At 39.5% G+C, this 13,893-nt stretch overlaps 1 protein-coding gene across 3 annotated transcripts in view; it reads left to right on the top strand.

Moving 5' to 3' along the window:
* The first annotated feature begins 371 nt into the window (after nt 1-371).
* Nucleotides 372-13,893, top strand: part of LOC122103751 (prefoldin subunit 3-like) — a 36,356-nt gene continuing 22,834 nt past the window's right edge. For all 3 annotated transcript variants that reach the window (XM_042674379.1, XM_042674377.1, XM_042674378.1), the window contains exons 1-2: nt 372-431; nt 7,673-7,779. The gene's annotated coding sequence lies outside the window, so the exon portion shown is untranslated. The remainder of the gene's footprint in view (nt 432-7,672; nt 7,780-13,893) is intronic.

The following is a 13,893-nucleotide window of genomic DNA, read 5'->3' on the forward strand; positions in this document are numbered from 1 at the left end:
TTATCTTTTATACACACCATCACCATTGAGGCTAGAGTAGAAGGAACCATGAAAAAATGGAGAAATCAATAGACTAGAAGACCATGGGTCACTGAGACCGAAGTAAAGGAAGTAAGTGAAGGACCAAGACCAAAAAGATGTAAATTTCTTCTCCTCTTTGCTAGAGCCTAGACTTCCATCATCACAACAGAGCGCCCTGTTTGGAAACCCCTTGTCTTACAAATTCCCACAGATGAAAGGGCCTGAGATCCTCAATTTCTCATGGAGATCTGAGATAGAAAAAAAAATATATTGCATAGAAAATACAATGGCATTTGTTACATAGATTGTCATAGAACAACATTATGATTCACAAAGTCCTCTTTCCACAGAAACATTTTGTCTATGCATACCAAATCTTCAGAGAAAAACATGGATATTACAAGATACAGGTAAGAATGCCAAATCAACGTGAAAGTTAGGAGAGAACTTAAGATCATCTCCTGACCTTGGGAAATGGCCATACAAACGCATTCTAAGGGAATTTTAAGGGAAGTCCCATGCAGGGTTAGGAATCAGATAGCAGTTAGCTTTGTCTTTCTCTGAGCAAAATAAAAAGGCCTTAGTGTTGGCTTCTACACTGTTTTTCAAGAAGGTAGAATCACACAATGCTGCTCCTCCAATAGTCAAAAGTACTAACCTGTATTCCATTTAAAAATGTTGTTAAATGAAAAAATAAAGAATGGTACTGGATGGGACTGGGAAAGGAAGGAAGGGGAAGAGGTCTGAATTCAGGAAGTCATTTGTGTTCCATAGTTGTCGAAAAATACACAAGGAAGCATCAGGGAACTAAGTCTTAGGGCATTGTTTTAAGTTTTCTGGTGAGAATAAAATAGGAAAATCTTTTGGCTTCTTTTGAATTTAGTTATCTGGCTTAAGAAATAAATAATAATAAATGTAGTTGAATTTCTTTTTTAGTTACTAATAAAATTCTGAAATAATCTTTCCAAAAAAATTGCATACAAGATTTTACTACAAAATTGCTCAGGATCTTTTCAATATGAGCATTTTTACTGTAACTATCTGAATGAGACTATAATGTACAATGATCTTCAAATAAGTATATAATTTTTCTTTTTGCTATAGAGGATGTCTTCAGATCACATACAATGTTTGAATAAGATTAACCAACAATACTGCATCAAAATTAATTTTCTGATTTTGGTCATTATATTGTGGTTATGTGATGCCTTTACTTTTTAGAAAATACTAACGTATAGTGGCTCATTCCTGTAATCCTAGCAACTGAAGAGGCTGAGATCTGAGGATGACAGTTCTAAGCCAGCCTGCGCAGAAAAGTTCCCATGAGACTCTTATCTCCAATTAATCACACAAAAACTAGAAGTGGTGCTGTGGCTCCAAGTGGTAGAGTGCTAACCTTGTACAAAAAGAGCTCAGGGACAGCACCCAGGCCCTGAGTTCAAGCCCCATGATCCACAAAAAAAAAAAAAAAAAAGAACATAAAAGAAAACCACTATAGGATTGGGGATCCCTTGATTGGAAGTCTTCTTTACTCAAGGCAGAGGTTAGTATTTTTTTTTTTTTTTGTTGGTCATGGGATTTGAACTCTAGGCCTGGGTGCTGTCCCTTAGCTCTTCAGATCAAGGCTAGTGCTTTACCACTTGAGCCACAGCACCACTTCTGGTTTTCTGAGTCATTTATTGGAGATAAGAGTCTCACAGACTTTCCTGTCTGGGCTGGATTTGAACCACAATCCTCAGATCTCAGCCTCCTGAGTAGCTAGGATTATAGGCATGAGCCACCAGTGCCCAGCTCAGAGGTCAGTCTTAAGAAACAAGTTTCTCAGAGAGAGAGAGAGAGAGAGAGAGAGAGAGAGAGAGAGAGAGAGAGAGAGAGAGAGAGAGAGAGAGAAAAGAAAGCTGAACAACAACAGGACCTAAATTCAAGCTCTAGTACTGGAATAAAAGAAAGAAAAACTTAAGAATATTCAAGAGTCTTCAGGGATAAAGGGATACTGAGGAGGTACAGAGGTATCACATATTACTAACATACTCTAGAACTCTAATTTTTATCTTTTTGGTCAGTTATATGGCTTGAATGCTGGGCCTGGATGCCATCCCTGAGCTCTTCAGCTCAAGACTAGTGCTCTACCACTTGAGCTACAGTGCCACCTGCTGCATTTTCTGTATATGTGGTACTAAGGAATTGAACCCGGGCTTCATGCCTGCTAGGCAACACTACCACGAGACCACACTCCCAGCCTGAACTCTAATCATTTTGTACTTACAAAATTACAAAATTACATTTGGTTGTTCAGTGAATAAGAGCCAGACACAGCCAGGTGCTGGTGGTTCATGCTTATAATTCTAGCTATTCAGAGGATTGAGATCTGAGGGTTGCAGTTCAAAACCAGCCTTGTCAGACAAGCCCAAGAGACACTTTTCTCTCGTTAATCATCAAAAAAGCTGGAAGCAGAGATGTGGCTTAAGTGGCAAGGTGCCAGCCATAAGAGGAAGAAGTCAAGCAAGAGTGCAAGGCCCTTGGCTGGGAATGTGGCTTAGTGGTTGAATGCTTGCCTAGCACTTGCCTAGTACCACATAAACAGAAAAAGCCAGAAGGGGTGGGGTGGCTCAAGTGTTAGAGTGCTAGCCTTGAGCAAAAGAAGCTCAGGGACAGCACTCAGGCTCTGTGTTCAAGCCCAGGACTGGCAAAACAAAGAAGAGTGCAAGCCCTGAGTCTAAGACCCAGTACCAACACATGCATTTGTGCATTCACATACACACACACACACACACACACACACACACACACACACACACACACACACACAGAGAAAAGAGCCAGACACACAGAAAACCTATTACATATATCATATATATAACATAAATATTATATATTTCCCCCAATGAAGTTTCTCCATTTATTTTGTACAGTTATCAGTTGTTGTAAAGACAAAGGAAATTAAAAGTGAAAGTTTAAATACCTGTGAAATGTCTGTGGAGTTGAATGCTTACACATGAGCTGCTGGTCTCTTATTTTCAGTTTGTCAGCTCTTAGAGACAGCCCTGTAAACCACTGTTGCAAAAGGTGACTCAATTCCCACACAATTGCACAGTGGTGAGTGACCTTTATTCTAGCTTTTGAAGACTGTGGAAGGGGTTCCAGAACAAACCTGTCCAAATTAAAAAAATTAATCTCCAAATATTAAAAACCAGACCAAAGGCTGGTGATTCACCTCTTACACCCAGTAAACAGAACCAGCTTCTGCCGAATAAGGAGAAGAATACAGTTATATGGTATTTATGTTCAAAGTCTTCACAAAAGAAACTCTAATTCTGTCTTCACCGGGTCTCTGCTCTGGGGAGTCAGTGCAAAGAGAGAAATGTTCTTTTTTTGTGACATCACCTTTGAAAACACTTTGTTCTACAAAACCAATTTCTACTTCATTGAAAAATAGTGTGTGGCCAAGACAGGGTTGTTTGGGCTTAGCCAGGATAGCAAGTGGTTTCTGGACAAATGGTTGGTGGTGAATTTATCTGTGACCTAGTGCAATTCTTCTGAGTTTGAGATCAATGAATGTGTGAGCAGCTTTTCAGTGAGAATATCACTTCAACTTCCTCCCTAAGGCTTATTCTGTTCATTTTGCTTAACATTCACTAAGTATTCTTTATAAAATGATGCATGACAAATAATTTCCAATAATTTCCAATTCCTCAAGGCATAATGCCATTAAGGAGGATGAGAGATGGTTAGTGAATCAGAGGGCGACCTGTAGTGGGAATTCTCAGATCACATCATCAGTTTACCTTCATGTGTGAAGTCAGTCCTCTGAAAAGAGTCTGGTATCTAATCAGCAGTGTACCTTTAAAAGAAAAACATTTTAAAATTACCTTTAAGTAGTTGTACAAGGGGCTTTCTTTCAACACGTCAGTTTATAATGCATCTTGATCAATTTCAGCCTTCCATTGTTCTTCCCTATTCTTTGAGTTTGTAATTGAACTCATACAGTTAGAGACAACATTCCTGGTTTCATCTTGATCTCTCCTGGTGGAAATGTATGGCTGCATTCTTACTGAAAAGGACTACACTTATTGGGAGATGACAGTGATGAGAACCCATTTCTAACTATGGGGAGTGAGAAAGGACAGAGTTCTCAAGGGAGCTGTTCCCCACTCCACACCTAGTCTATTCAGCCTGAAGCAAGAACCCCTGTAGGCCACCACAGTAAGCTTCTCATCTCCACAACAAGACAAAGCGTGGAATTCTAATAACTAAAATAAAATCTCTCCCACCCCATCATTTCCATCCTGTCACTACCTGCAAGGGAGCATATACCTGACAGAAACACAACCACTTTTTTGTAGATCAGATGTAGATTCATTTCTAACAGTTATCTTCCCCCCCAAACTTACAGAATTCAAACACAGAAAAGAAGTGACAAAGCAGCTGTCCTGAAACACTTGGGCAAATACAGATGTGTTGCTGGAAGTGGTTGGGTAGTAGAAAAATCTGTCAAAGCAATGATACAAGTTTTACAAATCCAGGAGGAAGAACCCCTCAGAAGTTCCCCAAGAACTGGGCAGGCATTTTATTATGCCCATGCTTGGTGAACACTGGCAGAAAGAACTCGAAATACTCAGGCACCCAAGGCCCAGATCTGCCCATCAATCTCACCTTTTCCCTCCACTTTCTTTGTCTCTGTAATCACATCTGGAGCTTAGAGCAAACTCCAGAAAATAATAATTATTCTGAGGAAGGTCTACCAGTAGTAAATGCAGACATTTGGTCCTATAAACTAAGACTTAGTGCCTACAAGAACTCTCCATTTTTTTAAAATTTTATTTTTTGTCAATCATGTGGCTTGAACGCAGGGCATGGGTGCTGTCCCTGAACTTTTTTACTCAAAGCTGGTATTCTACCACTTTGAGACACAGCTACACTTCCAATTTTCTGGTGACTAATTGGAGATCAGAGTCTCACAGCCTTTTTTGCTCAGACTGGCCTTGAACCACGATCCTCAGATCTCAGCTTCCTGAATAGCTAGGATTACAGGGGTGAACCACGGGTGCCCAGCCAAGAACTCTCAATTTTGTCATAAAAAACTCCCAGTGATACTCTAGCCTTTGAAGATGTCCCTTTGATTTTTCTGTACCTATGCATCTTTACCTTGAGGGGATTGGCTGATGTAACTTCTAGGTGTCCAGTCTCATAGAGGTCCATCTCTCCCTCCAGAGAACAATGATTATATGGATGTTTTGACTTGAGAATAAGAAGACAAAACAAAGCAAGTTAGATAAGAGATGAAGTACAGCTAAGAGTGGCAACCACTTCTCTTACAGGTGTAGGTCTGGAACATTTGTTTTAAGGCCCTCAAATTCAGAGTACTTTAATTTGTCATTTGCATCCAGAGCTCCAATACACTCCTCAGCTTTCCAAGAAGGCAGGACAAAAATCAGTTCTGTGTCTGTGGACAGTGAGAGGGGAGGATGAACACAGGAGCTGCTTCTGAAAGAAGCTGTATGTTTATTTTTGGGGGCAGGGGGCATCTGTCCTTGAGCTAATGAGTAGAGCACTCAGAATTAAAAATTAAAAATGATTTTTAAGCCCCCCAAATTCTGAGTGTTCTATTTTGTCATTTGCCTCCTGAGCTCCAATACATTCCTCAGCCTCTGAGCAATTAAAAGGAGTGAAATTATACAAAGAACATTTTCCAAGGATAACAGAATGAAATTTAAAATCAATAACAAAGATGGGAAATTCACAAATCTGTTTTATAGCATACTCCTATGTATTCAATGAGTTAAAAATTTAAAAATGTAGAAAATAATTTGAATAATTAAAAAGAAATATAGCAAACTTATGGTTTACATAACTACTATGGTACTTAAAAGTTTAATTATAGCTATGAATGGCCATATTGAAAGATTATCTCAAATAAATAATATAACCAATCTCCTTAAGAAACCAGCAAAAACAAGCTAAATTCAAAGTAATTAGAATGAAGGAAATAGAACAAAATATATTAGAAATAATATTATTCCTATTCTAGGGAATAGGAAAAACAATAAAGACTATCAATAAAACAAAAAATGGTTATTTGAGATCTACTAAATTGAAAATAATTTATCTAGACTGATGAGTTAAAAAGGAGACTAGGATGAAATGACTAAACTTAGAAAAGAAGACATCTCTACTGACATTGCAGAAGTAGAAAGGGTTATTTTATGAACAAAGTTAGATAATTGAGATGAAATGGACAAACTGATACAATGACACAAAAATAGAAATTCAGAATAAGTGTACAACAAGTAAAGAATTTGAGATAGTGATAAAATAAATTCCCAAAAGAACCAAAAAGCTTTACTAGAGAACTACCAACTATTTAAAGAATTAATACTAATCCTTAACAAACTCTTTCAAAAAATAGAGCAGGATGGAGTATATTCTAATTGGTTCTATGAAGCCAGGATTATTCTGATATAAAATCAAGGATATAACAGGCAAATATAATCCAGCAACCCAAACAAAGGATTACATACAGCCTGACTAAATGATTTTTACTCCATGGCTGCAAGTTTGGTTTGACAGGTGAAGATATATTAAAGTAACACACTCAATCTCCAAAAAATGAACAAGGAGACTCCATCTCCAAAAACAGAAAAATAACTTACAAAAAGCTGGACTGGAAGTATGACTTAAATGATAACACACCAACCACACAAGCAAGCTGAGCAAGTGAACAGAGCAAATACAAAACCCTGATTTCAAATGCAGAACTGGAGAATAAACTGGAGAATAAACTCCTCAACTTTTGATGATAAAATTAATCACTTGAGCAGGGTACTGTTGGCACCTAAACTTAATCCTATCCAGGATGCTGAGATCTGAGGAATGAAGTCTAAGCCAAGCCAGGCAGGAAAGTCCATGAGACCCTTATCTCCAATTAAGCATCAAAAAGCCAGAAATGGACGTATGGCCCAATAGATAAAGCACCAGCATTAAGAAAATAATCTAAGGAGCTGGGTGCCAGTGGCTCACGCCTGTAATCCTAGCTACTCAGGAGGCTAAGATCTGAGGATCGTTGTCCAAAGCCAGCTCAAGCAGGAAAGGCCATGAAACTCTTATCTCTAATAAACCACTCAGAAAACCGGAAGTGGTGCTGTGGCTCAAGTGGTAGAGCATTCACCTTGAGCTGAAGAGCTGAGGGACAGCATTCAGGCCCAAAGTTCAAGGCCCATGACTGACAAAAAATAAAAGAAAAGAATCTAAGGGATAATGCCTAAGTCCTGGTATATGTATGTGTGTGCACATGTGTGCACACACACATGCACACACGTGCGCAAGCACACACACACACACACAGTCCACTTGGCAATTGTCTCCTTCCTCTTGGTGCTCTATGTTTAGTTTGCCTTTAGCTTCTTGATGAGTTACTTTTTGAAGTTTGTTTTTCAAGAGTAGGAAGAACATGTTTATCAGTGAGTATTAGAGCTCCTGTTTTGAAAATAGTCCATTTTGTATAAATCCTTACTCATCCTTACTACGGTTTTCCCTGTCGTTTCTCATCCTTAGCTGACCAGCAACTTTGATCCTTGACATTCACTAAACTTTTCAAAAAAGAATAAGATGTAAGTACCTTGTGTTTTTCTCCCTCCTTGGCTTCCTACATTAGATTTTCATGATCAACTGGAAATGCACAAAGGACGGACAGGATTGGATGCTGCACACAATCTACCAGCAGAAGGTCAAGGTCAAGACTGTGGAAGCAGTGGATGGGAAGTGAGTAAGGGTCCTCCTCACCGGTGGATGTGGCTGGAGTGGGAGGTGCCTGGCAGATGGTGGGTCCTTGGTGAGAATCCAGGTCCCTAGTCATTACAGGACAGACTCTAATAGCCTTAAAGTTAATTCCACCCTGGAATGGCCTGAGGTAAATCCCTGTCCAATGATCTTTGGTCTTCATTAAATTCAAAATGCCCAATGGACATGCTTGACCCCTTCTTGAAACTTATTTTAGGCGGAGTGGGGGGGGGGGGAGTGGAGGTGTTGGCGGTGAGGATGGGGAGTGGGAGGGTATGTAGTTGTGAAGATGGGAGGGAAGGGATGGTAGGGGAAAAACAAAGGAGGAAGCAACAATGCTTGATAAGAAATGTACTCATTACTTTGCTCATGTGATTGTAACCCCCTGTGCGATATTTTCACAATAAAAAACTTATTTAAAAAAATCATACACCACAATCAAACAAGATTCATTTCAGGATTCAATATATGAAAATCAATTAATATAATTCATCACATTAACAAGAGCAAGGATAAGAACTACATGGTTATCTCAATAGATGCAGAAAAAGCATTTGACAAGATCTAACACCCCTTTATGATGAAGGCTCTGGAAAAACTAGAAATTCATGGAACATTCCTCAATATAATAAAGGCTGTGCATGACAAACTTACAGCCAGCATTATACTTAATGGTGAAAAGCTAAAGCCATTTCCTCTAAACTCAGGAAAGAGACAAGAATGTACACTCTCTCTACTTCTCTTCAGTTTAGTATTAGAATGCCTAGCTACAGCAATAAGAAAAGATGCAAACATAAAGGGAATCCAAATAGGGAAAGATGAAGTTAAAACTCTCCCTCTTTGCAGATGACATAATCTTGTATTTAAAGAATCCCATGAATTCCACTCCCAAATTACTCGAGCTGATTCGAAATTTTGGCAAAGTAGCAGGGTATAAAATTAATCCTCAAAAGTCAATGGCTTTTCTGTGTGCCAACAATGAATTTAGCTGAAATCAGGAAAGCAACTCCTTTTGTAATAACCCCACAAAAAAATAAAATATCAGGGCTGGGAAGTTGGCTCAGTGGTAGAGCGCTTGCCTTGCATGCCTGAGGCCCTGGGTTCGATTCCTCAGCACCACATAAGCAAAAAGAAAAAAGCCAGAAGTGATGCTGTGGCTCAACTGATAGAGCGCTAGCCTTGAGCTGAAGAGCTGAGGGACAGCACCCAGGCCCAGAGTTCAGGCCCCACGACCGGACCCCCCACAAAAAAATAAAATAAAATATCTAGGAGTTAACTAAAGAAGTGAAGGAGCTCTACGATGAAAACTTTAAAAACCTGTAAAAGGAAATTAAGGCAGAACTTAGGAAGTGAAAAGCCCTCCCATGCTCCTGGATTGGGAGGATTAACATCATGAAAATGGCAATACTTCCCAAGGCTATCTACAAACCTATCAATATTCCAACCTCTTTCTTCAATGAAATAGAAGAAGCAGCCCAAAAATTCACATGGAAAAATAAGTGACCATGGAGAGCAAAAACAATCCTTAGCAGAAAGAACAGTGCTGGAGGAATATCAATACCAAATTTCAAACTCTATTACAAAGCCATAGTAATCAAAACTGCTTGGTATTGGCACAAGAACGGACCTGATGACCAATGGAATAGAACTGAAGACCCAGAAATGAACCCACAGACCCTATAACCACCTAATCTTTGATAAGGGAGCTAAAAAAATAGAATGGAAGAAAGACAGCCTCTTTGGCAAATGGTGCAGTAGAAAACTAAAACTAGATCCTTATATATCACCCTGCACCAGAATCAACTCCATATGGATCAAAGACCTTGATGTCAAAACAGACAACCTGAAAACATTACAGGAAGGAATAAGAGAAAATATAGGGTTCCTTGGCACAGGCTGAAATTTTCTTAGTAGTAACCCAGAAACACAACAAATCAAAGAAAGGTTGTACAAATAGAATTGCATGAAATTGCGGAGTTTCTCCATGACAAAGGACATAGCTAGCAAGATCGATAGAAAACGCACGAATTGGAAGAAGATCTTCACTAGCCATACAACAGACAAGGGTCTCATATCTAAAATATACTTAGAACTCAAAAAACTAAATCCTCCAACAACAAATCCTCAAAGAAACAACTGCCCAATAAATAAGTGGGCTAAAGACTTAAAAAAGAGACGTCTCTGAAGAGGAAATAAGGATGGCCAATAGAAATACTCAACTACTCTAGCTATAAAAGAAATGCAAATCAAAACAACATTGAGATTCCACCTCACCCAAGTTAGAACAAATGAAGAAAATTAATAACAACAGATGCTGGAGGGGATGTGGCCAAAAGGGAACCCTACTGCATTGTTGGTGGGAGTGTAAAATTGTTCAACCACTTTGGAAAGCAGTATGGAGCTTCCACAAAAGACTCCATATAGAGTTCTCCTATTACCCAGCAATCCCACTTTTGGACATTTACCAAACGATCACAAACAAGGTTATACTGAAGCTACCAGCACAATTATGTTATTGCAGCATTATTTACAATAGCTAAGATATGGAACCAACCCAGATGCCCCTCAGTAGATGAATAGATCAAGAAAATGTGGTGTATATATACTATAGAATTCTATGCCTCCATCAGAAAGAATGACATTGCCCCATTTGTTAGGAAATGGAAATACTTGGAAAAACTTACATTAAGTGAAGTAAGACAGTCCCAAAGAAACATAGATCCCGTAGTTTCCCTAAATAACTAGTATATGTCTAGGACAAGCAGAAAAGGTCAAAAGCTATATACATATATATGACCATATAAGATGACGTTAAACGAAATGAAACCCAAGATAGGGTTTTTTCTTTCTTTCTTTCTTTCTATTGATTTTAACGTATCTAAAATGTACTATGTGATTTTTTTTTGTTTCTTTTGTATGTTCTTTCCCCGGTTTTCACTGTATTTGACGTCAGTGTCCTGCATCTTGTATATACATTTTTCTAATTTGGGGAGGGGAAGGGAAATAACAAAATGCTCAAATAAGGATATAGGTTTACCTGTTGTAACAATGAGATGTCCAAGACACTATTTGAAAATGAACTTTACAACTTGGGGGAGGGGGAGTTGGGAAGGTGGGGAGGGAAGGAATGGTAGAGGAAAAACAAAGGAGGAAGTTAACAATGCTCTATAGGATATGTACTCATTACCTTACTCATGTAACTGTAACCCCTCTGAACCCTATTTTTACAATAAAACATAAAAAGAAATGTAATTTTAAGAAGAAAGTGAATATATGTAGGACATGTGGGTCCTTTTGTTTAGAGAACTGGAAAGCTGCAGGAAAGGAGAGAGCTACAACAGCATTCTAAGTTCCATCAGCAACCATGGCTGTGTTTTGTGCAAGTCCATGTGTGTTACAGTTATTGTTTTCCTTACATTAAGCAGTGGCAATGAACACCAACGATACTGGACTGTTGCCTATCGAAGGTCCAAAGAGAGTTGTGTCTCAGTGTGTGGACTGCTGGACACCTTCAGACCATAAGGAAGGAGTCAGTGATGTGAGTTGTAGTCGTGGCTCTGCAGGCTCTGGTGTACAACACTTTGTCACATGTTCATTTCACTGGTTTTCCTTTGTTTCCTTCCCTCTCTCCTTCCTTTCCTTCCTTTTTCTCTCTTTGTCTTGTGTGTATGTGTGTTTCTGGGATTTGACACCAGGACCCGGGCAAGTGCTTTACTAGTGAGCTGCATTTTAGGTCGTGCTCTTGATACAATGAAAACTGCAGAGTAAATTTGGTCCTTAGAAAAGCTATTACGAACTCTTGCCTGTAGAAAGCAGAATTTGTGAACACATTTCTTTTTCTCTCTCTCCTTGTCCTCTTCCAACATTTTTTAAATGGAACAACAGCAATGCACTCTACTCTGGTAGAAAAAAACCCAGTGTCCTCCAAGTAGAGAACATATATCTTCTTCCCTTACCTTCCATACAGAGTTTGCTAAAGCCTGGCATATTCACTTTCCCTATGAAATAGTTCCTTTTTCTTGATGCAATGATTAACTCCTGTTTCCAGGACCCTCCTCATCAAAGATAGAATAGAGGCAAAACAACATATCAGTAGTTTTCTCAAGATTCCAGAGCCTTCCAGCAGCCACATCGTTATTGCTGGCTCTCAATCAGATGCTTGGGAGAGTGCTTTAATAAAGACTGCGTAATACAACAACTGCACAGCTCACATGTACAAGCATGTGTTACACACACACACACACACACACACACACACACACACACACGCACTTTCCTACCTCATTAACTCCCATCTTGTCTGGATATTTAAGGATGAGTGACACAAATTGGGAAGGTTCCATTGGAGGACGGTCAACTGGAAGACACAAGAGGCACACAGAGGGCTTTGTTAGTGAACTCAGAGTTCCAGTCATATGCCCGATCTTCAGGGCTGGAACCCAACTTGGGCCTTCCAGGGCAGAGGAGAGCTGTTAGGCAGGTCTTCAGGACTACGTGGCTATGCTGGAACCCTGGTAGCTGGAGTCCTGACTGTTGAGAGCATTTGTTCACTGCAGTACTTGTTCCATACCCCAACCATGGAGGATCCCAAGTGGAGAGATATTGTGCCTTCAGTGAGGAGTTTTATCAATTTGATCCTCTCAAAAGAGCTTTCATCCATTTTTTTGGTATTTAGCCAAGCAGTTTATGAATACAGTGCATCTTGCTCACTGTTACCTCCTTCAACGTTCTCACCCCCCTTCAACCAAAAAACTTTAAAGTTCTATAGATTTCCGTGATTGGAAGGAATGTGGCCAATAAGGCTGAAAAGACCTTGAAAGCTTGGTGGTCTTGTAGGAACTCACAGTACTGATGTAATTTTCCTGAAAGGGATAATTTGGACATTTTCTTTAAAAATCATTAGCATAAATTGTACAAAGGAGTTTCATTGTGATATTTGCACATATGCACATCATGTACTTTTTGATCAAATTCACCCCCCCTTTTATTCTTTCTTAACCTCATACTCTCCTTCTCCCTCCTTTTAAATACTGTTTAGTGGGGTTCCTCATGTTATTTTCATTTGGTTATTTTATTTTATGTTTATTTAGTTATTTTTTATTTAGTGGGTTTCTTTTTTGTTGTTGTTGTTGGTTGTGGGGCTTGAACTCTGGGCCTGGGTGCTATCCCTCAGCTCAGTTCTTCAGCTCAAAGAGAGTGCTCTACCACTTGAGCCACAGCGCCACTTCCAGTTTTCTAATGGTTTTATTGGAGATAAGAGTCTCACGGGCTTTCCTGCCTGGGCTGGCTTTGAACCGTGATCCTCAGATCTCAGCCTCCTGAGTAGCTAGGATTACAGGCGTGAGCTACCGGAGCCCGACTATTTAGTGCATTTCTTTATGGTATATACAGACACATACATATATATGTGTCTCTCTATATAATTATGTACATTTATATGAAAGAATTTGAGAGTTGATCATTAAGTTACTAATAGTACTGACAATGATAATCATTGCAGCTATTACCAGTTTCTATTTCCTTCTATTCCAGGCAAATGAAGCTAGTTATGGCCGTGTTACTGATACTTTAATTTTAGGTTTTAAGGCAGTACTTGAGCTTGAACTCCAGGTCTTGTACTTACTAAGCAAGCAATCTACTACTTAAGCTATGCTTTAGGGTTTATTTTGCTTCTAGTCTGTTTTTTTTTTTTTTCAGATAAATTCTCAGACTAACTTAGTTTGGGGCTAGCCTTGGGCATCCATCCTCCTTACATCCCTCATCCAAATAGCTGAGATTACAGGCAGGAGGCACCATGCCCAGTCTAGCCAAGAGACTTTCTGAAGAAGGTTCAAATGTCTGCTGCTCAACTCAACAGACCCACCTTCCAAGCCTCCATGACCCCCAATAGTGATCATAGCAGCACGTGTTGATGTGGAGAAGCCGCCTGGGATGCTGGCCACACCAACACATGGAGAGCAAATGGTCTGGGAAAGATGCCAGGACTGCAAGCTCTCAGCAGGAAGAAGTAAGCTACAGATGCATCCTAGCATGGTGGTTTGGGGATCCCAACCTAACTGAGACGCAGTATGAAAGGCGTGATCAGTACAGTGGCCC

The sequence above is a fragment of the Dipodomys spectabilis genome, unplaced genomic scaffold (assembly GCF_019054845.1).
Source record: "Dipodomys spectabilis isolate Male_0828 unplaced genomic scaffold, ASM1905484v1 ptg000019l, whole genome shotgun sequence".
NCBI lineage: Eukaryota > Metazoa > Chordata > Mammalia > Rodentia > Heteromyidae > Dipodomys > Dipodomys spectabilis.